General features: G+C 36.5%; 1 long non-coding RNA gene and 1 pseudogene across 2 annotated transcripts in view; one reads left to right on the forward strand and one right to left on the reverse strand.

The window, feature by feature from the left end:
* Positions 1-2,556: 2,556 nt before the first annotated feature.
* The window catches only part of LOC139706889 (uncharacterized), a 54,741-nt gene continuing 32,051 nt past the window's right edge, over positions 2,557-25,246 (forward strand). The window contains exons 1-3 of one of the 2 annotated variants that reach the window (XR_011708574.1): positions 2,557-2,620; positions 2,977-3,050; positions 10,397-10,688. This is a non-coding gene — a long non-coding RNA (uncharacterized lncRNA). Of the gene's footprint in view, positions 2,621-2,976; positions 3,051-10,396; positions 10,689-25,246 lie in introns of those variants that run through there. The other variant, XR_011708573.1, reaches the window with a different exon arrangement.
* Positions 15,122-15,709, reverse strand: LOC114098319 (5-demethoxyubiquinone hydroxylase, mitochondrial pseudogene; annotated as a pseudogene).

Consider the following 25,246-nt stretch of genomic DNA (forward strand, 5'->3'; position numbering starts at 1 on the left):
GTTGCTTAGGGTCTCCTTTATTTGCTGATGCTGGCCTTGAACTTGCAATCCTCCTGTCTCGCCTCCCACTCCTTGGAATTTTTTATATGTAAGATTGTGTCACCTGTCCAGAGAAAGAGTTTTACTTCTTCAATCTGAATTGCCTTTGACTTCTTTTTCTTCCTTAGTTGCCCTAGCTAGAACCTTCAACAATACAATGTTAGTATCTCACTATTGCTGAGGCTGAGGCTGGCTTTGAACTTGAGATCCTCCTGTTTCAGCCTCCTGAGCCACTGGGATTACAGGTATTGCACTAACCCAGCAAGGTTTATCAATTTTGTTGATCTTTTTAAAGGACAAACTTTTGGTCTCACTAATTTCCTTTATTGCTTTCCAAGTTTTAAAATTATTTTTTAATTACTTGACACTCTAATCATTATTGTTTCTTTTCCTTCAGCTTACTAATTCTCCTTCCAACATTATCTAATCCACCTCACTGACCTTTTGGTTTTGTATGTGTGCATGTATATGTATTACAATGAAACTATTTGAAAAAGCAGGTAGAAGGCCATATTTGTTCAATGGGCTACAATTTTTCCATCTCTAACTGTGGATGCACATCTTTTAAAGAAACTAACCCCTGGGCTTCACCCCTGCCATTCTGATTTGAGTGGGAGCAACACTAATAGTTTTTGTCTATTTTAAGTTCTCCCAGGTATTTCCAATGTACTGCCAAGGCTGAAAGACATCTCTTCAGAGCAGATATCTGACATTTGGGATTGTTTTTAAGACAACAGAAATTTATTATCTCAGAATTCTGGAGACGAGAAGTCAAAAGTCAAGATGTCAGTAGGGACAAACTCCCTCTAGACTCTTTGGAAGAATTCCTGACCTATTATAGCTTCTGATGGCTGCAAGTATTTCTTAGCTCATGGCTGCATAACTCATCTCTACCTCTGTCTTCAGGGGACCTTCTTCTCAATCTCCAGAACAGCCAAATGGAAGAAAACATAGGACATATTATGTAGGAGCATATGACATGGTGATTCTGAAGCTTCCCAGGACACACCACCCTCCTACACCTTGATGTAGTTACCAAGCCAGCAGTTCCACCTTGGTTTTTTAATTTTAGTTATTGCATTTTTATTTATAGAATTCTTTTTTAATTCTTTTGAAAATTTCCTATAGTGCTTTTCATTATTTCTTATTTTCTACAGAATTCTTCAAACTTGGTTTTTACCTTTTTTATCTATGGTCAGCATAATAATTATCCAATGTCTAAAATTTTTTTAAAAATTTTTTTTTAGTTGTAAATGGACACAATGCCTTAATTTTTATGTGATGCTGAGAATCGAACCCAGTGTCTCACCCACACCAGGCGAGCGCTCTACCACAACCACAGCCTCCAGTGTCTAAAATTTTTATGGGTCAGTTCTTTCTTGTCTCTTGGTTTTTGTTAGATTCTGCTTATAGAATTAGTTTCCTTGTGAGCCTTGTGTATTGGACATTATATTTGAAAAATCATTTGTGGGAATAAACTTAGACTTGCAATGAAACTTTATTTCTCTAGAGAGGATTTCACATGTGCCTGGTAGTTTGACTATTTTAAGTTTTGAAATTCTCTTCAGCTCTGATGACTCTATGTCAGCTGTAATTTCAGGTAAGATATTCATCTTTAGGTTATCTACTCTGAGTGGTAGTTCTTTGGGATCCCAACATATTGTGAGAAGACTTTTCCTGTTAGAAGACTTTTCCTGTCAATTTTGTTTAACCATGGAACTTTATTTTCTGTCTCATTGGCCTACTGGAGTTTCAAAATTAAAGTTCAGAATTTTTAGGATTGGTAAATGCTTTCAGGGCAAAAGCCACATTTTGTATAACTACCTCTCTGGGATAACATTTTCACTTCACCTTTGCCCTGGTAACTTCTTACTGTTCTGTCATTTCCCCTCTGTAACTTAAAAGAAGGTTAAAAATGTTATTGAGCTTTGTTAATCATCTAGTAGCTGTAAAATATGTCAAGTTAATCCACTAAGGTATTTTAAAATGATTCTCATTTGAAGGACTCTCAGGTTGTTTCCATTTTTCTCTGGAATAACAACAACAATGAATATCTTTGTGCATAAAGTTATTTTTGCCTTTTACATTAATCCATACATCTAAATTCTTGAGAGTACAATTACTGGGCAATTTTCTATAATGTTTAAGATGTTTGATTTCCAAGAGTTTGAACCAGTTTCTTAGGGAATCAAACTGTGATCTTAATCTTTTTCTCTCTGTGACAGTAATATTATTATCTTTTAAAACCAAGTCCAATAAACTAGTCCTGGATATCTGAATAAAAAGCTCTTAGGCAGAAGATGGAGCTTTGTTTTAAAATATTAACTCTTTTGCATAATTTATTTTAAATTCAACTTCATGCAATGAACGTTATATCTATAGCGTATAGGTACCATTTCATGTATTCTGGACTCAGTAGTAAACAGGATAAACAAGCCCATTCCTTGCCCTTAAGAAGTCTTGGGTAACAGACAAATAATACATCATTGAAATACACTGTGATAACTGCTTTGCTGACAGTATTTCATAACACTATGGAACTGCAGAGGAGGGGCACTAAATTCAGACTCTAAGGACTAAGGTAGGCAACTGAGAGGAAGGCTTAGCTAAAATTGGTAAGTCTTGAAGTCAGGTAGCCGAAATTCCCCACTCTGGTCATTATTTTTCAGTAGTATTTGTATTTTCTGGGTCCTTTGCATTTCCATATAAATTTTAGAACAATTTCTACCCAAAATAGTCCGTTGAGATTATGATTAGGATCATGTTAAATCTCAAGATCTATTTGGGGATAATTAACATCTTAAAAATATTGAGTTTTCCAGTCCATGAAAATGGCATTTCTATTTTTAAAAGATTTTCCTAATTTCACTTAGCAATAATATGTAGTTTTCAGTGTAAAGATCTTATAAGTCTTTTTTAAATATGTTTTTGTTGTAGATGGACACAATACCTTTATTTGTTTATTTTTTATGTGGTGCTGAGGATCAAACCCAGTGCCTCACATGTGCTAGGTGAGTACTCTACCACAGAGCCACAACCCCAACAGAGATCTTGTAAGTCTTAAATGTATTACTAAATATTTTATGCTTTTTGTGCAAATGTAAATGTTTTTGTTTTTATAGCTTAGCTTGGACCTGAAGAAAATAAATAAGAGTTAGCAAATAAGGATATGGCATTCTAGGCAAAGGAAACAAAATAAGGATATTTGGATGCAGAAACCTAAACATGACAAATATCTGCTGCAAGCCCTTTTTGTGATGCAGACAGGGAGGAAACAGTACTGAGTAAATAAAACAAAAAGTATTCTTTACCTAGAGCACCTTAATATATATGTGTGTCATTCTGAACTTCAAAAATTGTGAAGTGATTTATTTACTTCAATTCTGAACCTTCATTTTTCCGGTTTGTGTTCATTTTCTTTTCTGCATACCCGATAGCTCATTTTGAAAATTATGTTGCTTTCAGTTTAAGAAAATATCTTTGCACTTGGGGATACTATTGTTGTATGGTACTTTGTTCTCCTATCATTCTTTTTTTTGTGTGTGTTCTATTTATTCAGTTGAAAGAATCTGTAGTCAATTTCATATTCCTAACAGTGTTTTATTTCCTGATGAAATCAAAGATCCTCCTTCAAATATAAAATGCAGACAATATGATACATTGTAGACAAAGGGAAATTAAATCTGTTGCAACCAGCTCTTGGTGAGAGATTATGATTTTATGATGATATTCTCTCAGCCTGATATATCCTGGAAAGTTTCCAGGATTAGAAAAAAAAATGACTCATTTTGGATTCAAGGAAACAGGAAAAACACATGTTATTTGATAAACTAAAAGATATGATTTTCTGTAGATTTTATTGTTTGAAAATCAATATGTAAATCATAAATTGGAACAATTTATACACATATATACATAATTATGTTGCATGTATGTATATTATATAATGTTTGTACACTCAAAAATTTTATCTTTACTTTTTTTACCCACCTTTTGGTTAAAATTATCTGTGAGAATTGAAATGGCAAAAAGTATCAATTATGATTGCCTTTCAGCTGCATGTAACTAAAACCAAACTAAGTGGCTTGACAAAGAGAGATACATTTTCTTTTCTATTTAAATAATAAGTTCCAAGGAAGGCATATCATATGCAGGTAGTAAAAGAAGGCTCCCAGTCTCTTTTTATCTTTCTGCTCCGTCTACCATGTGCTCTCACCCTCACAGTCAGAAGATGACTCTGCCATCTTCAGCCTTATGTCTGAATTCTAGACAGAGGGTGAAGGCAGATAGTACATATCAGCCAAGCCTGCCTGCGTCCCCCTGTTTTTCCCTGAGCCCCTCCCATATACTTTTCCTTATAACTCATTGCCCTGTACTGTGTCTGTGGATTACTATGAAATCAAGTTTTTAGCTGGACATGCTGTTGCCTTGAGCAAAAGAGTGTTTCTCATTGCAAAGAAACAGGAAGAATGGATATTTTGTAAGTAATTAGCAGAGCTGCCACAGGTGTCAATGGGGGAAAGAAGATGTGACTCAAGAGCTTGATAATCTACAAATTTTGTAGTGTATTGAAGAGTTTATCTCAGTGACTGCTGAAACTATAACATAGATCCTATGAAGTTAATGAGTTTATCAGTATGTGGTTCTGTAGCAAACAACAGCAATAGATTTCAACCTAGCACTGGGAGCCAGAGATGTCGATAAATTTTCATGAAAATATTTTATGGGGCAAATGCCACGAGAAATGTGTATTTTAAACTATTTTCTCCCAATTTTCCATTTTTTGTTTTTCTTTTTTCTTTTTTATATTTTTTTCCCTAAAATTACTATTGAAATAAGTTCCTTTCTTCTTATATCTTACAACCAAGAGTTGGCTTTTTGATCAGTTTTTGCCATATCAGATGGACAGAAGTTTCTATAACTTCTGCCATTGTACAGTTTCTTTGGTGGTTATTATTTCCATAAAATGTAATTTTTTTCTGGAGTGGATTTTGAAAATCTATTAAAAAACAGATTGCAAGGAAAAATTAGGGGCAGAACAAATTATATATTTAAAAAGACTTAAGAAGCTGGGTATGGTGTGCACACCTGTAATCCCAGCAGCTTAGGAGGCTGAGGCAGGAGGATTGAGAGTTCAAAGCCAGCCTCAGCAACAGTGAGGCACTAAGCAACTCAGTGAAACCCTGTCTCTAAATAAAATCCAAAACAGGGCTGGGGATGTGGCTTAGTGGTTGTGTGTCCCTGAGTTCAATCCCCAGTACCCGCTACCCCATCAAAAAAGAGACTTAAGAAACATGTCAACCAGCTACAATTTGTGAATCTTGTTTGATCCTGATTTAAAGAAATGAGACAACCTGGGAAATTTGGACATTAACAGGATATTTAATGATATTGATCAATTATTAATTTGAGGTATGATAATGATATTTTCAAGAGTCTTTATTTCTTATAAATACCTAAAATATTTACTTGAAATAATATGAGGTCTTGGATTTGCTTCAGAATATCTTAGAGATAGCCGGGCATTTGGGAGGCTGAAGCAGTAGGATTGCAAGTTTAAGGCCAGCTTCAGTAATTTAGCAAGGCCCTGTCTTAAAATTAAAAAAAAAAAAAAAAGGTTAGGGATGTGGTTCAGTGGTAAAAACACCCCTGGATTCAATCCCCAGTACCAAAAAAAAAAAAAAAAAAAATCCTAGGGATAGGAGAAGTGGGTAGGGTTATAGATGAAACAAAATTAGCTCTAATTATTGAAGCTAAGTGATAGATACATGGGAATTCATTATATAAGTTTTCTAAAAGAATATTCACAGTTTATTTTTTTCCCTTTCCCCAAATTAAACAATTAGAGATGTACTTAAACTGGGTGTGGTGACACATGCCTGTAAATCCCAGTGACTTAGGAGGCTGAGGCAGGAGGATCACAAATTTCAGGCCAGCCTCGGCAATTTAGTGAGATGCTGTCTCAAATTAAAAATAAATAAATAAAAAGGGTTAGGGATGTAGCTCAGTGGTAAAGTATCCCTATGTTCAATTCCCTGTACCATTAAAACAAAACAGAACAAACAAAAACACACACACACACACACAAAGATGTACTAAAAAAAAGGTTTGTCTCTGTCCTTCACAGTAAAATCCTTGTTGACAAAAGTTGCAATTCTATACAAGTGAGGTTTGACCTTCTAGAATTTTGTAATTCAGCAGAATGACTTGAGGACAAAATATACCATCACATGTCTGGGCAACGTTCAGAGTGGCCAGCTATAGCGAAAGTGCAACCCAACCCATCTCTTCCCTGCCTGAAGAAACAGAGAAACAGAAACAAAAAGAGAACTGAGCACTCAACAATTCTTTGAGAACCATAAGCTGGAAAGGGAATCCTTGACATATTTTCCCTTGAGGATTGGGAATTTACCATTATAATGCTGGCCTTCGGTAACTTGGGGACTTTCTTCCCATTCACAAATTATTTGTGGTCTCTCTCAGGGATGTATGTGAATGATAGTTCACAGTACCCTTGCCTGGTTCTCTACTTTTATTTCCACAAGGTAAGCAATGGAGGCACAGAGTACAGTGTATCCTCCTGTTACCAATCTTGTTTCCCATTCCTTCTCAGGCAAGTTAGATAACTGAACTCTGGATTCAAATTCTGGTTCTGTTACTTTCTAACTCATTGGTCTTGAACAAGTACTGAACTTCTCTGAAGTTCTCTAGCATGAGCTAACAATAAGTCTATCATAGGATTCTTGTAAGACTTAAATACTTTAACATAGGCATATATTTTGTCTGGCGCTTACCAACTGTCCAACAGTTTCTTAGCCGCTGTCACATTGTTCTGTTTTTAAAAAATATGTTTTACTTGTAATTGACACATAGTAATTGTACACATTTATGGGGTACTGTGTGACATTCCAACTTATGTATATAATGTGTGATGGTAAGATCAGGGTAATTAGATATCTATCACTTATCAGACATTTATCATTTTTTTGTTGGAGACATTCAGAATTCTACTAATGATTTTGAAATAATCAATTTTTGTCATCCATTGTTATTAAATGGTCTATAGAACTTTAGAGTTATTACTCTTATCCAACCATGCCCCTGCACCTGTTAACCATACTTTCTCCATCTCCCTCCCCCACACACTTACCAGGCTCTGGTAATCACTATTCTAGTCTCACATTATCTGAAACCAACTTTTTAGCTTCCGCATTAAAGTGAGAACATCTGGTATTTGTCTTTCTGTGCCTGAATTATTTTACTACCATAATGTTCTTCAGTTCTATCCATTTTGCAGCAAATGACAGAATTTGGTTGTTTTATGGCCAAACATTATTCTACTGTGTATATGTACTACATTTTTAAAATCCATTCATCCCTCAGTGGACACATAGGTGACTTCCATGTCTTGGCTATTGTGAATAGTATTACAAGAAACATATGAATGCAGATGTCTCTGTGATGTATTGATTTCTGTTCCTCTGGATATATACCCAGTAGTAGGATTGAAGGTTGATAGTTGTATTTCTAGTTTTTGTTTTTGAGGAAAGTCCATTATGGCTTTAATAATGTACATCCTTATAACAGTGTATCATAATTCTCCCTTTACCACATCCTTGCCAGCACTGGTTATTCTTTGTTTTGTTGATAATAGCCATTCTAATTATAGTGAGAAGATTCTCACTCTTCTTAAAAAATATATTAATTTTAGATGGACACAATACCTTTATTTTGTTTGTTTATTTTTATGTGGTGCTGAAGATTGAGCCCAGTGCTTCACACATGCTAGGCAAGCTCTCTACCACTGAGCTACAACCCTAGCCCCCTCACTGTGATTTGGATTTGCATTTCCCTGATCATTAGCGATTTTGAATATTTTTTCATATATTTCTTGACCATTTGTATATTCTTTTTTGGCAAATGCCTATTCAAGTTATTTGCCCTTTGTGTGTTTGTTTCAGTATTGGGGATTGAACCCAGGGCCTCATGCATGCTAGGCAAGCACTCTACCACTAAGCTACACGTAGCTATTTTATTTTTAGTTTGGATCTCATTAAGTTACCCAGGCTGGCCTCGGATTTGCAAATCCCCCTGCTTCATCCTCTCAAGCATTTGCCCATTTTTAAATCACATGTTTTTTTTTCTTTTCTTTCCTCCTCGTCCTCCTGCTCCTCCTCCTCCTTCTTCTTTTTTTTTTTTTGCTTTTGAATTATTTGAGTTACTTATATACTCCATTTGTTAATTCCTTGTCAGATGAATAGCTTGAAAATATTTTCCTTCATTCTGTAGGTTGTCCCTACAAATGGTGTTCCATACATTTCATAGGTTTTTTCATTCTTTTAATTCTTTTCTTTTTCTGACTTGGTTATTTCAAAAGACCGGTCTTCAAGCTCAGAAATTCTTTCATCTTTCTTTCATCTGCTTGATCAAGTCTGCTGTTGAGACTAAATTAAAAAAAAAAAAAGAACCAAACAGAAATCTTGATTTCTTTTTCATAATCTCTCTTTGCTGAAGTTATCATTCAGACTATGAATTGTGTTCCTGATTTCATTAAATTGTCTGCAATTCATCAATTTCCTTTTCTTTATGGTTAGAGAGTTATGTTCTTTTAGAAGCATCATGTTATCTTATATTTTCATGCTTCTTGTATCCCTGTATTGACATCTGTGCATCTGGCAGATCAGTTGCTTCTACTAATTTTCTAGGGTGGCTTTCGTAGGAAAAGACTGTCCTAATAATATGTCTTAGGATTTTGGTTGGATAAACTGAATTGCATTGGCTTTGATTTCAGGTAGGTTTGTTTGTTTGTTTCTAAATTGTATGTGCATGTGTGTGTGTGTGTGTGTGTGTGTGTGTGTGTTGCTAGGGATCAAACCCCAAACCCAGGGCATTGCCAGGTTAGGTGCTTTAGTGTAGTATCTACATAGCTTCTTTTAACTGTAATTAGTGTCTGTGATGTCTGTCATCTGCCAGTGTCTCAGTGACTGCAGGGGTTGTGGAATTTCATCACCAACTAGGATGTAGCTCTTTTAGGTGGGGCAAGTTTGCTGGCAGCTCTGGGCACGATGTACCAGGCTTCAGGTTTGGGGTGTCCATCATTATTAGTGGGATTGCACGGAATTGAGGCAACCTAGCTGCTTCCCAGGGCCAGGGTTGGTGGGTAGAATCATCTGTCTACTTATCAAGGCCTCAGCAGAACAGGCTGCCCAGCTGCTGGCTGTAGCACTCAGTACAGGCTGTTTTTCAGATTACTATAAAAAGTGAGATTATATAAATTAATTCTGTGAAAATTTGATTCTCTAAAACAAACAAACAAACAAAAAAACACCAATTTTACCATGTGCCATTTTAGCCATTGCCAGGTTTGCTCTGATTTTAATTATTTTTATAAATTGTATTTATTACAAATTAGAAAACAATAACTTGTACTCATTCCTTAATTTCCTTAAAAAACTTGTGAGAAGGGGGTTGGTCAAGGCAGAATAGAGGTACTTTGGATTAGACGAAGGGAGTGAAGGGAGGGGAGGGGCATGGAAATAGGAAGGACAGTAGAATGAGTTGGATATTATTTCCCTATGGGCATATATGATTATACAACTGGTATAACTCTACATCATGTACAGCCAGAAGAATGAGTAGTTACACTCCATTTTTGTATGATGTGTAAAAATGCATTCTACTGTGATGTACAACTAATTAGAACAAATTTTTTAAAAAAGTAAAATTGGAAAAAAGTTTAAAAAAAAATCTCCTGAGAAATCTTAGCAGGAAGTAACTGCAAACCTTAATTCAATTGGTTGCAATCATAGGGGAATGCACAATTTCTTGTGCAGAACACAGGAAATTCTGCATTGGGAACACTGCAGGATTGTTTTTATTCAATGGTTGAGAACTCTGCCATCTTCTATGTATCATCTTTAACCTCATGCTTGCAAGATGCTACTACTAAATTTTCAAGTATTACATTTTAATGTCCAACAGCAGAAAAGGATTGTGTGTTTCTTTTTATTAGCTAAGAAGCCTTTTTCAGAAATTCTTAGTAAATTTATATTCGAATCTAATTGCCCAAATTAGACACATCTTAATTAATCTCTAGCAAAGTGAATGAGACCACATGAGTGCCTTAGATCCATCATAATTCCCTCTTGGAGGACCAGAGCTAGAAGGCCTTGGGCAGAAAGAGGGAACCTACACAAAAGTGGAGCTCTGTGGGGCTGGGATTGTAACTTAGTGGTAGGGCACTTGCGTGGCATGCGGGAAGCACTGAGTTTGATCCCTAGTTCTGCATAAAAATAAACAAATAAAAAAAGGAATTGTGTGCACCTACAACTAAAAAACTTTTTTTTTTTAAATGTAGAGTTCTGGAAGTACAGGAAAAGGAAGAAGTGGCAGATGGAGAAGCTCCAGCAGTATCTGCTGGAGATGGAGAAAGACAATAAAAATAACAAAGGGAAGAGAGAGAGAAATATCAAAGATAAGAGTGAGAGACAGAAAGGACACACTCTTCTAAGTTCTTGAAGGCACAGTGGTATCGAAATATCCTAAGAAGACATCAGAATGTCATATCCACCCATAAGAACCTTAAGAGGGGGGCTGGGGTTATGACTCAGTGGTAGAGCACTTACCTTGCACGTGAAAGGCCCTGGGTTCAATCCTCAGCACCACATAAAAATAAATAAATAGTTATTGTGTACAACTACAAAAAAAAATTAATTAAAAAAAAGAACCTCAAGAGAGACTGGAGTTCACAAAGAAGTTAATTTGTGCTTACTTCTTATGTTTGACTGCATGAACCTTTACACTTAAGGAAGTAATAATTTGGCCTCATGAAGTACATGTTTAAACAATTGATATAGACTGTCCCAAGAACAGTCCACTGTCTCCTGTGGTGGTGCTCACTGAACAGTTGGAGAATTTGTTTCTATGTTTGATCTCAATCATGGAAAGTAAGCAAGAATGGAGCTCAGTGGACTACCTGTTTATACATAAAACATTCCCTATTATCAAGAAATGGATATTCTTTGTCTGGAGTAGAATTCATTGAAATCCTCTATGAGTCACTTTTAAAGTTTTTTTTTTTTTAATAAGATCTTTAAAAATCTGAGGCAATTAAAGCAAATAGCCTTAAAGTTTGGCAACAAGCCTCTTTTTAAACAGGTAAAGCCAGTTTCCCCCTCTGTTTAAGGTAAGCATGTAAAATGGTTAAAACTAACCACAAAGATTAGTTTATTTATTACACACATTCAAGATGAAAGAAAGGAAGTGGTCTCAGCAAGTCAGTTGGGGATAGCTCAAATTATGTATCTAGCCTTGCTGTATGATTTTTTTTTCTTTGTACAAGGCTTTTGGTTACCATGACAACTGGAGGCCTTAGGGAGAAAAGATTATTTTGACCGCTGGACTAAGAGACAGGAAGAAGATTTGGGACAGGTGTAGAAACATGGTGTGGCTGGTTGATTCGGGTAGGGAACAATGAGAGTTTAGGGGGCTATGTGGATGTGTCTATACTAACCATTACATGTTATTTCATAGAGAAGATGGGCATGATGCTAAATAATACATAACAATACAGAGTACATGAGCACCTAAGGATCAGGGGGGCAAAAAACCTTTGTGTAACCACCGGGTTCCCTGGTTTTCCCAACCACTGATTCTGTGCCCTCATCCACAGAGTATGAGTGTTGGATCCACCCAATGCATCAGCTAAGCAAGCAACAGCCCACCTTTATTTCACCGTGCTCCTTATTATGAATGCATATTGAAAAGATCAACACAATCACTTTAGCAGTTCTTTTTGACAGCTCTTCTCTGAAATGAAGCTATCAGAGTCCCTAACTCCTAGAGCAACCACTGGATATTGGGGTACATCATCTCCTACAGGAACCCTGGGGATAGATGCTAACAACTGGCAAGCTGAGACTGACTTTAGAAGGCAGTTATTGCTGCCTAAGTTGGAACTCCTATTGTTTGTAATACATTGGTAGAGACAGGTCCTCACATAGGATGCCCCCATAGCAATTCATTCTGTTTAATTCTGCCCTGAATACATCTACCATGTGGGGTTTAGTTGCCATTGGTATGGTTTTAGTATTGATTCTGATTTCTACCTATTGTAGATGAAGAACTATCCTTCAATTTATATTTTGAAATTTATTTATTTATTTATTTATATTGGGGATCAAATCCAGGGAGACTCTACCATTGAGCTATATCCTCAGCCCTTTTAAATTTTTGTTTTGAGACAAGTTTTCCTTAAGTTGCCAAGGTTGGCCTCAAGCTGGCAGGTCCTCCTGCCTTAGCCTCCTGAGTTTTGGGATAACAGGCCTTCACCACAGTGCAGGCTTTTTTTGTTCTTATATCTTTAAAATACATATTCATTACTTTCAATTGGTAATAATAATGACTTGAAGTAGGATAGAGCAATGTACTTGTCCCCCAAAATAAGAAATGGAAAATTTATTGCTTAAAATTGATGATGACTCATTTGACCCTTGGGAACTCTTTCCTAATGAATCACTGACTTGAACTATGTCACTTAATTATTCTAAGTCTGCCTCTTTGTGTTATTTCCTCTACTTCCCTGACCTCATGTTGGTGAAAAGGGAGTTTGGTAATGTGTAACCCTTTGAAAAGTGCATTCATTATACAGCTCTTAGAACCATGTAATTTGAGCATTGTAATGTCGGCTTTTTATTTTGTTTGTTTCCACTTGTTCTCAGTTTTTTATTCCTGAATGTTCTGCAGTCTCTCTTTATACACGCTTGAATTACAAGTATACACATAAAAATAAGGCAGCTTTATTACATGTTAAGACAAAGTTGTTGTGTTCCAGCTTTATAATAATAGCCCTGGAGAAAAACATTTTATTTCAAAAAGACTGAATATATTCCACTTCAGAAGAGTTTCAGTTAGTTAAATTTAGGCTGAAAAGCCTCAAGAGTAATTCTTCAACCCTATAGTATTTTTATTTAACTATTAATGAGGTATATTTTCATTGTATTATGGCTTCACCTATTTAATACATTGTTTTTAATTGGTCAAACAAAAATAGATATGCATATTGGACTGCTTTTATTATATTTCATTAATTCTTTTACTACCTTAAACAAAATGCTTAAAATGATTTCATATTTGTTGACTCAGTATTGATGATTCATGTTTATCACACAGTTAATATGTGTATGTTTTACCTCTTGGAGCAGCAACCAGGTCATCTGATCTGTATTCTCCCCCAGTGCCCATCTGCTTTCTCTTATAACAGCATCACTGCTTACATATATCACATGCTGTCTTTGACAAAAATTCATTTATTTACTGACCACCCAAAACATTCAAGACAAAACTATATAGTATATGCTGTGAGAAATATTTAAAAACCTACTAAATTATATAATGTTCTACAATTTTTTTAGTTGTTGATGGAACTTTATTTTTATTTATTTATATGTGGTGCTGAGAATTGAACTCAGTGCCTCATTCATGCAAGGCAAGTGCTCTATCATTGAGCTACAACCCCAGCCCCGTGTCTTAAAATTTAAAAAAAATTTACAATATGCAGTGGGTAGAAAATAGTCAAAGAAGAGATAAAGTTCATTTGGGATGGAAGAATATTGACAGACAATTGGAAAGGAGGAGATTCATACACAGAGAGATGTGCAGAAGGTAAGGTTCATCCTTCTCTCTCCTACAGTATCCTCTCTTCATCCAAAGCTTATTCCACCACATTACCCTACCTCCTACCTGAATGAATGTGAGCTTTATAAGGACAGAGAGTTTTATTTATTTTGTTTAATTCTACATTCAACTCAAATAATACTTGGCACCTAAGAGGAAATCACCACATGTTATGAATTTCTGTTAAATAAATAAACGGAGGAATGAAAAGAGATAATGACATAAAAGGACTGGAGGCTCTGGATTCTGTTCACTCATTTTTATCCCTCAAACATTGGCCAGTACAATTTGTTACAAACCTTTCAAAAAGTTTTAAAATTTCAGTTTATTGTTTCTTTTACCATTGATCTTGGATTTTATTAAATAATTTTAAAATTTGAAAATCATAAAATATTTAATCAAAGAATGAAATTTTTAGTCAGTTTTGGTTCATTCTTTTGGTAACAGACCTTAAAGAAATAAGTATAATTCGACTTTGCAAATAATTCACAACTTGGTATGTTCTTTGCTGGGATTAACACTTCCCTGTCTTCATCTGTTCCAGCAGCTGGAACAAAACACCACAGACCAGGCAGCTTATAGACAGCAAAACTGTCCTGTTCACAGTTCTGAAGGCTGTGAAGTCCCAAATCAAAGTGCCAGCAAATTGGTGGCTGGTGAGGTTCCCATCTGAAGCACAGGGTAGAAGGGCTGAGGGGTCTCAGGCCTCCTTTATCAGGCACTAACACCATTTGAAAGGCCTCTACTCCCATGGCCTGATCACCTGCTAGTATCATCACCTGTGGGATGGGGAATTCCACATAGGAATCTTGGGGGAGACACAAACATTGAGACCATAGCACCCTCCCACCCACATCATGCACAATTCAAAACAGAAACAATGACAGTTTTCATCTTACTCAATGGACTTCATAATCTTGCTCAGTAAAACTTAAATAACTTTAAGTTTTAAAGTGCATTTTGTCGCCAGAGAACTCAACATTTTTTCCTCTTAAAGATTCCTCAGGCTGGGGTGGTAGCTCAGTGGTAGAGCACTTGCCTAGCAAGCTTGATGCCCTAGGTTTCACCCCAGCATCACAAAAAGAAAAAAAAAAAATTATTCCTATTAACTTGTCGATTCATTCTTGAAGCTGTAGGGCAAAATTAACCATGAGACCAAAAAATGACTGGTTTATTTGCTGTAATTTGAACAGACCTGGTAAACTATCAGCCTTAGGCATAAGACTGAAGAAAAAAAAAAAACATTGGAGGGTTTTATTAATGAAAAATAAAAGTTTTTTAACTTATAGTCTCTTAACAAAATTCACATAATAATGATTGTACAGTCCCTTCTCTGTAAATGTTACTCATTACAGAGAAGGAACTGTACTACTTCCGTCTTTTATAGACAGGGATAAGCAGAAATACTTTAAAATCTTTCTGATAAATATATGGCTGCGCTGCCTCCAGCTTGGATAGTGCTCTTCTGGATGGCATATGCTGGGGCCAATTCCACGTCATGGTCAAGTCCTACATCATGGTACTCAAGCTCTTCATCTCGACATTTCTTTATCACCTGAAGAAACTCCTCATATTTTTCAAGGTCCTCCTTCATCAGCGTCCTGATCTGTTATAGTGATGTGCTGTGGACTCTTCCACCACCACAGAGCAGGCCATTGTTCCTTCTTTCCCCAGCAAAGCAGCCCCTGGCGGCCCCTGCCCCCAGTGCAAAGCCCAGCACGTTCCAAAAGGGCATGAGAATTTTTGGTCGGACCCTGAAGGCACCCATCAGCTTGCTGAACTTTTCCAACTGGTTCTTTTCTTGATCCCACATTTTCCAAAAGACCAGCCCTATGCTTATCCTGCCCAGGATGGCCATCTGGCCTGCATGGATATGGTTTGCCCCATATTCACCTGCATAATTCACCAGGATTATTCAATCCTCAGCCACAAAATTGATGTTATCTAAGGTCATTACAGAACTGTGAAACCTGACACTGATTCTTCCACAAGCTGGGAGGGGCCCCTGGGCTCTGGTGAGCAGATGCCACAAGGAGGGAACTGCCTCGCCTCTGCAAACCACATCTCCCCATCTCCTGGATCACAAAAGCAGATACCATTTAGCTCAGCAGGCAATTATGCTTCTGGCAGGGACTCTCAATTTATATTTTCAAAATTATGAGGTTGCTCATATTTTGCACATTATATTAAATATTTTGCAGCCATCATTTTAGTTTAGACCAGAAGAGTAGTATTTCTCTCTTTCTCTCTCTTTTTGGCTCCAGGTATTTAAAGAAATCTCTGTTAGGTTCTTGACTAACCACTGAAACAGTGGATCAATCTTCACTGACCATACATACATGACAGTGAATAGAGTCTGCAAAAAATAATTTGAAATGTCATTAAATGAACAGATTACTACAGCTCTCAACACTTGACAACATCAAAACTCAAATGAAGAGTGAATATCTGATTTCCAAAGTGACTACATTATAATTAAAAAATAGTTTCTATTAAGAAAAAACATATAAAGATACAGAAAAGTTTTGTCCACTCAAAAGAACAAAATAATTTGGTAGAAACAGTAAGTTTAGTAGACAAAAAAAAAAAAAAAAGGAAATCACAGACAAAGTACTAAAGGAGACCAGGAAAACAATAAACAAAATGAAAGTATCAAAAAGGAGAAATTGTTAGAAAAAAAAAGAGAAACAAAGGGAAATAATTTGGAACTGAAAAGTATAATATTTCACTAGAGGAGTTCAATAGCAGTTGAATATGTAGGAAAAACTAAACTTGAAAATAGGACAACTGAAATTGTCCTAAGAGTGGAAATAATTAACCACAATTTATTCATTCCCCTATTGATACACACTTGCATTGTTTCCAATTTTTTCATAATAATAAACAATGTTGCAATGAACATCCTCCTATACACTGGACATATGTGCATGAGCTAGTTATCTTAGGGCAATAACTCTTAACATCCCTCCACACAATATATATTCTGGTTTAATTTGTTTACAGTGGACTCTGGGTATCAGCATTTTTTTTTTTAAAAAAAGGCAATTGAGAACCACTCAGTTAAGTATATGTTTGATTTGGAATTGCAAAGTTAGAGGCAAGGCATGTCTTCACTTTGTTAGTACTGACAAACTGCCTTCTAAATTAGTTATCAATATGCAGTTCCAATAGCAACATATCTGAGTTTCCATTTCCCCACATTCTTATCAACATTTTGTGTTTTCATTCTTTGCCAACTCAGATGAGTGTAGAATTGTATGTTATGTGTTTTAATTTCTATTTTACTGTTTTCAATGAAGTTGAGCATCTTTTCATATATTTACTGGTCTTTAGGGTTTCCTTTTCTGTGAATTGCCTGCTTTTACCTTTTGTCCATCTAAAATTTTTGTCATTTACCTTTTTATTATCAATATGAAGGCACTCCTTGTATGTTTTGGATATTATTCCTTAATGCTTTGTTGGTGGCAAATATCCTTTCCCAATTTATGATTTGTCTTTTTACTTCATATGTTACTTTGATCACACAGATTTAATTTTAAATGTGATCAAATTCAGCAATATTTTCCCTTAAAATTTGTGCCCTTTGTTTCATTTAATAAATGCTCTCCTAATTCCAATGTCATAAAGATGTTTTCTATAATTTTGCCATAAATTATTATAGTAATGGCTCTAATGAATCACACCTTAATTTATCCATGCTCTTATCTACAATGATTCTGGACTTGACTGAATAGACTCAATGACTTGCTTTGGCTAAATGGACATCAGAAACTGTGATGTAACATGAAGCTGGAAAAGTGCTTATGTACTGGGACTTGTGTCTTGGAACACAGCCACCTTCAAGGTTTGCCTGCTAGAGACATGTGACCTAATTTATGGGCAGCACCAACTGCAAGTAATGTAAGTCAGTCAACGTTAGATTACCCTAATGTAGCTGATACAGCCATATGAAAGACCCCAGGTGACATCACCTAGCACAGCATGTATGAGGCCCTGGGTTTAATCCCCAGTATTTCACACAAAACAAAACAACAAAAAACAAACCAAAAACTTTTCTTCTAAAGTTTTGCTTTTCATATTTGGCTTTATAATCTATCTTCAATTAATTTTTGAGTATGGTAAATGATAGGAGTCTTACTGAATATATTTTTTTGTAAGCATCACCCAGTTGAACCCAGCCTAAACTGCTGACCACAGAACTGAGAGCAAATAAAATGATGGTTGTTTAAAACCACCCAGTTTTGGGGTTGTTTGTTACATAACATAAGCAATATAGTTTTTTCCTTAAGTAACCCTTCCACCTTGAGCATGGTAGTACTACTACTGGGGAGGGTGAGGCAGGAGGATGGTAAGTTCCAAGCCAGCCTGGGCAGTTAGTGAAACCTTGTCTCAAAACAAAATTTTAACAAGGGCTAAGGATGTAGCTTAGTGGTGGAGTGCTTGCCTAGCAGGTACAAGGTCCTGAGTTCAATCTCCAGTACCCTGAAAGAAAAGAGGGAAGAAAGGAAGGAAAGAAAAGGAAGAGAGAGGAAGAAAAAAGGAAGCCCCCCAAACCTTTCTTTGAAAGTTTTGCTTTTCAGATTTGAATTTATAATTCATATTCAGTTTATTTTTAGTGTGGTAAAAGATAGGGGTCTCACTGAATATAGTTTCATGAGACTAACCTGTTTTTCTAGCATTGTTTATTTAACAATCTATATATGTGTATTTGAAATGTTATATTTATCATGTACCTAGTTCCATATGTTGGTCTCTTTTTAGGCTCTCTGCTTTGTCCCATTAGACTATTTAGTTATCTTGGCACCAATACCACTTTGCTTATTACCGTTTTAAAGTTTCAATATCTGATAGGAAGCTTTCTTTATTTGCCTACCTAATATCTTGTGGTTCCTTTAAGAGATCTGCAAATCATCTTAATGAATAGGCTGTTCTCTAAGTTCAGATTTGACCTAATACATTATTTTTCAATTCTAGAGAATCATCTTCACCAAAGCCTCATGAAAGAAAGGTAGGTAAAAAGATACTGAAGAGCTGTAGAGATGGGAGGTACTCAGAATGGCCAGGGGAAATTCTCTGTTCATGAACAGTGTGTGCTCCCTGTTGGAAGCAGTAAGTTCTGCTGCTATAGGAATTTCCCAAGGGTTGAGTGAAGGAAAGACTCAGAAACCTGAGACTTCAAAAACCTCAAGATAGGCAGAGGCTCTGAGTGATGTGCCTGGCTTGGTCCTGGCTGCACGTCTCTTTTCAGTTTTGGTCCCTCAGTGGTTGCTTTTGCTGCTGTCGTGGCTGCTGTTGATGGTATTTGGCTCAGTAGTTGAACCACAACCATACCTGGTGCTTGTTTCCAGCCAATATTCTTCTCTCTTTGTAGCTTGAGTACAGGTTATCCTCAGAGTTTCTTCAACTCTTCTAGATGTTTCCTACTATAGATGGTATATTCCTGATACTGTTTCTGGCAAAGGGATGGAGGGATTAGTTCCTAGGATTCTTGCATCCTTTACACCTGTTCTACTCCCTCGTGGATGTTAGTTAGCTGCCTGACTCCTTTGCTCTGGTCATTGTAGCATGAAGCTGATTTTGATTCTCCACATGGCTGGTTGGGTAAGTCTGCTCCAAGAAGTAATGTTCCCCATGTGCAGGTCCAAAGCCTAGTTTGGGGGAGCAGTCCAATTTATGTTTTCTAATCCAATTTGCTGGAAACAGATACCATGTCTTAATCCTCATCTGATGTCAATGAACATTTCTGCATTATTTCAGTATTCATCAGAAGAGAGGTAGAAATGATGGGACATCCGTCTAATCTCAACAGTTTTTAAAACCTGATCTGAGGCTTCTCTTGGCCAGATCATATATGCCACTCCCATTAATGATTGTGTTATTTTATTATCTTAAATCTATAAGAGCCAAATTATTATCCTTATTTTATAGATGAAGCTTAGGGAAGATAAATGACTTGCTCAGTTTCATAGACCAGTAAGTGGAAGAGTTGGGATTTGAATACATATTGTTGCAATTGCAAAAATTCTGCTGATAATAATTGAAGTTTAAAATAATAATAGCCATAGTAGTACTGATAATGCTTTATTTAAACGACAATAAAATAATTATATAATCTAATAATTACAATAAAATAATAACATGCTTATAATTTATTTTTGAAAAAACAAATAGGTGCATAATAACACTGTTTCATAGACCTGATATGTTTTATGATAGCCCCTATATTAAATTCATACATTTAAAAAGTCAGTTGGAAACCAGGTAAATATCCTTTGATTCATGGTGATATAGAATATTTGTTAGGAGTAAGGAATTGCTTCTGTGCTTATTCAGTCGATCCAAGAACTGAGCTGCTGTGCCAGATAGTGCCAAAACCCTTTTCTGGTTTGGCATTCAAATGCTGTTGAAAAAAAGAAAGAAAAGAAAAGAAAAAAGAAAAGGAAAGGAAAAGAAATGCTCTCTTTCTGCAGAGGTTACTAACCTAAGGGTACTGGATATCTTCTACTTATTCCTTCAAACCCACCCTCCACCATTTTATGGCCCACTCAGTGCCTCAGGAGGTTGACCCTAAGGAATTCATCCACAGGCTTTCTTCTGGCTTCTGGTGGGGCCAAACTATGGAGAATACCAGCAGGTGATTGGAGGGAGGAAGTGGTTGAGGTTGGAAAGCAATCTGATTTATCCCTTTCAGGTGGCCCTCTCCACACAGCCCTGTCAGTCTCTGGTTCCTTCCCCTCATCCCTTAAGGCTTGGAAGTGGTACTATCTCCCTACCAGGCTATTTCCAGCTCTGTGGCACTGCACTATTCTTGGTGGTATTTTTTACCCAGATCTTTGTAAATAGTCCAGTTTTAAATTTTTTTTTTTTTTTTTTTTTTTTTTTTTTTTTTTTTAGAGAGAGAGAGAGGAGAGAGGGGGGGAGGGAGGGAATTTTTTAATATTTATTTTTCAGTTTTCGGTGGACACAACATCTTTATTTTATTTTTATGTGGTGCTGAGGACCGAACCCAGCATCCCGCGCATGCCAGGCGAGCGTGTTACCGGTTGAGCCATATCCCCAGCAATAGTCTAGTTTATTATACTCTTCTCAGATTATTCAGTCTAAAAGGGCACCTCTTTCCTGTTGCAACCCTCACCAATAGACTGATCAAGTTCTTGCCACATTGTGAAAAGATACATCTTTAGTAGAAGAGAATAAGAGAAAAGGGGAGAGAGAGAGAAAGAGAGAGAGAGAGAGAGAGAGAGAGAGAGAGAGAGAGAGGTGTCCAAGTGCTGTGGAGCCCCTAATTCTAGTCCCCAAGGTCCTAATCTCTGCAGCTCCTCCTTCCATTCTATGAATTACCTCATGGACTTATTATTAGATTATTTTTATTACTGTTAACTGTATCTTCCATGGCATGAAGGCAAGTAATAGGAGGCCCATTAATGTTTGAGTTGGGTTTTCTGTTACTTGCCATGAATTGGACTAGAATAGTTTGTGGTTTATGAAACTGAAAGGTCCAGAGTAAGGTTGTACTTCAGAATTAATTGATCTACTAGCTTGACAGTATCACCAAAAACTCTGTTTGTCCTCCAGTGTCAGCTTCATTCTAAACTGGCTTTCTACAGAGTTGTAGAAAGACATGCACATGTACCCTCTTCACATTTGGTGGGAGACAGTTTCTTTCAGGTGCTCTCAGAAAATACAAGAAGTTCATTCCCAGAAACCCTCAGCAGAACTTTCTTTTCTTCTTATTGGCTGAGATAGTGTCACATGCCCATCTTTGAGACAGTAGCCAAAGCCAGGAAATAAAATGTGCTGATTTATGTAAACCTGAGCCATGAGCTCTGCCTCTTGAGTCAGGGATGAGATTGCCTTCTCCAAAAGCACTTGGGCTCCACAGTATAGAAGTAAGGGGGAGAATGAAAATAAACAACAATTAGGGGAGCTACTAAGAGAAAAGGGGATTAATATCAGGAGCTAACCATAAATATCTTCTATACCTGCCCAGCAACAAAGCCAATATTCTATATCCTGCTTAAACTGTTTTATGTTAGGTTTCCTTCTTGTCTAGGAAGATCTTGGTACTTATCTCTGCCATTGACTAGCTGTGTGACTTTGGGCACAGACAGAAGCCATCTCAGCCTTAGCTTCTGCTTCTGTAAAATTAAGATTATCTAACTGATAAAATTGCTGGAGGCTTGAGTGAGATGATAGATTTTGTTTTTCTTTCTTTCTTATAGTTGTAGATGGACAGAATGCCTTTATTTTATTTGTGTATTTTCCTGTTGTGCTAAGGATCAAACCCAGTGCCTCACACATGCTGGGCAAGCACTATGCCATTGAGCTACAGCCCCAGCCCTGAGATGAGAGATTTTTAAAAAGCACTTTGTAACCTATATTAAATAAAAGTAAGAGCCCCTTTTAAAATTTTTATTTTATTGTGATGAGTACACTTAACATGAGATCTACTCTCTTAACAGATTTTTTTTATTGGTTGTTCAAAACATTACAAAGCTCATGACATATCATCTTTCATACATTTGATTCAAGTGGGTTATGAACTCCCATTTTTACCCCAAATACAAGTTGCAGAATCACATCGGTTACACATCCACATTTTTACATAATGCCATATTAGTGACTGTTGTATTCTGCTACCTTTCCTATCCCCTACTATCCCCCCTCCCCTTCCCTCCCATCTTCCCTCTCTACCCCATCTGCTGTTATTCAATTCTCTCCCTTGTTTTTTTCCCCCTTTCCCCTCACAAACTCTTATATGTAATTTTGTGTAACAATGAGGGTCTCTTTCCATTTCCATACAGTTTCCCTTCTCTCTCCCTTTCTCTCCCCCAACTCGTCTCTGTTTAATGTTAATCTTTTCCTCATGCTCTTCCTCCCTGTTCTGTTCTTAGTTGCTCTCTTTATATCAAAGAAGACATTTTGCATTTGTTTTTTAAGGATTGGCTAGCTTCACTTAGCATAATCTGCTCTAATGCCATCCATTTCCCTGCAAATTCCATGATTTTGTCGTTTTTTAGTGCTGCGTAATACTCCATTGTGTATAAATGCCACATTTTTTTATCCATTCATCTATTGAAGGGCATCTAGGTTGATTCCAGAGTCTAGCTATTGTGAATTGTGCTGCTATGATCATTGATGTGGCAGTATCCCTATAGTATGCTCTTTTAAGGTCCTCAGGGAATAGACCCAGAAGGGCGATAGCTGGGTCAAATGGTGGTTCCATTCCCAGCTTTCCCAGGAATCTCCATACTGCTTTCCATATTGGCCGCACCAATTTGCAGTCCCACCAGCAATGTACAAGTGTACCCTTTTCCTTTAAGTGCACAATATGGTATTGTTTTCTGTGGGCACATAGCATTGTTCTCATCATACCCTGGAGATCATGTTGCTCTCTTTGGTGAACAAATTAAATATTCCCACCTGACTTAAAAATGCTAGATTGTTAACAACCTCCCTAAGGTTTAATTCTCTCCCCTTTCCTTAGACTTTTCCCTGAGCTAGTAAGAGCCAGAGTTGGTTTGAATTAGAGGTTCTTCTTCATTGCCCCGATAAAGAACAAAAATGTATGGTAATTCTAGTTGGTCAGCTCAAAAGTACTTATTGAGCACTTTGGGGTGTCTCTTCCTGTGCAAGACCAAATATAGCTATAACAGTTAGTGTGAATTATGACAGGAAAGCAAACTTCTATGCTGCTGGAGAGTAGTCAGGCAGCAGTTATTGTGTTACCTTCAAGGGTTTATACAAGCTCCCGTCAATGTAAGAACTTTTCTGGCTTGACTGTGATAAGGAAGAAAGTATTAAGAAAGTGACAATATGATTAGGAAATGTAGCAAGGTGGCTTTTAGTAGACCATAGAGAGCTTAAGAAACCTATGAATCTCAGTGTTCCCCTTTCTAGTCACCTGGAGATGAATACTCTGAGAAAATGGTAACTGGGTTCAGTTTTAAAAATGGCTTTTAATAATCAGAATAATATGGAAATATGGGCAAAGATGCTTCCTCCCTGCAACTGCACACAGTTGTTAATTACAGTGAATATCTTAGATTCTAAGGCTGTCATGTTTCTCACAGAGAAAACATTTTCCAAATACTACTCTCTTTGCCCTGTCCTATTTGATGTGCATTAGTGAATATGAGAAGGAGGAATATATTTTATTGAAATATATATAGAAACACACATACCCCTTTAATACCCACTGGCTTAAATGCATTTTGAGTACCCAAGAGCTCCTACTCTTCTCATCCAGTGTTTTCTCCTATAGAAGTAAAGAAGCTTAAGGAATACATAAGTAACTTCATGGTCCACAACCCAAGAGCCAGCACATAAGCTTAGGTTCTGTGGTTCTAAATCCAGTTTCTTTCCCACTATTCTTTAGCTGCTTCACTCCTTGTCCACATAAACCTCAATAAAGAGTGTTGGGAAATGTGTTCTCTTATGTTTAGGGTATGATAACCGAATACAAGATAAATAAAATATATATGTGCATATATGTTATACATATGCATATATATAAAGGTTCTTGGTTTTATTAGTATTTTTTTATCCAGTTAGGAATATAGGACAGATCCACAAAAGGATTTTTTAAAAGGAGCATGTATTTAGTGGTTAATAAAAAACTTAAACCAGTGAAGCATGACAAGTAATTTGTTGCTAATAATAAGGTAGCAAATTTTGCAAATGATTTTCCTTTAAAGCAGTCATAGGGATGATAAAGACTTTCTCATTCACTTGCCTTTCAGTGGCATTCTTTAACTGTGAAGAAAGGAGTGGTATTCTGACACCAGCTAGCCAGAGATTATAAACTGTGCATAAAAATAAATAAATTTACATGTAAAACAAATCTATTAAGTGGTTTTCCCCTGTGGAGATGAAAGAAAGACTGAGAACAATAAATACATAATAGGAATTTGGAATTTTCTAAAGTAGATAATTATTGAAAGTTGATGATTTGGGACATTTTTTAGAGGACATGGAGGTAGAGAAAGTATAGTATTGATTGATAAAAGTATAGTATTTAAACAGACTGTGGAGAGATTATGGGGAAGGGGAGGATGCCTTCACTCCAAGCCCTAGAAGTGGCAAGTAAAAAAAATGACATAGAGCAAAGAGAACTGACATTAAATGAATGATTGCTACATGGCAGGAAATTTGCTACATACTTAACCTATTATTTCTTTTAATGCTCACAAGAACCTGGGATAATTGGATTACAATCTATATAATTTCAATTGTATACAATAATTGGGATAAACAATCTAAATTGTATAGATAATGAAATTGATATCAGGAAATAAAATGTAATTTCCTGCGGTCCATTAGCTAGGAATTGAAGGAGACTAAATATCACAATTCTTTTCAGTAGCTCTCATCAAGGCCACTATCTAAGGAAGCTGGTCTTGCTGGGAGGATGAGAGGCCAAAGGAAGGTTCCTTTTCAAGCCAGACACATAAGTGAGATGATGGTGAACCTTCCAGCCCAGCCAACCCTCCAGCTGAGCAACTGCAGGAGAAGCCAGCAGAGGAACTGTCCT

This window comes from Marmota flaviventris, chromosome 9, assembly GCF_047511675.1.
Source record: "Marmota flaviventris isolate mMarFla1 chromosome 9, mMarFla1.hap1, whole genome shotgun sequence".
In the NCBI taxonomy this organism is placed as follows: domain Eukaryota; kingdom Metazoa; phylum Chordata; class Mammalia; order Rodentia; family Sciuridae; genus Marmota; species Marmota flaviventris.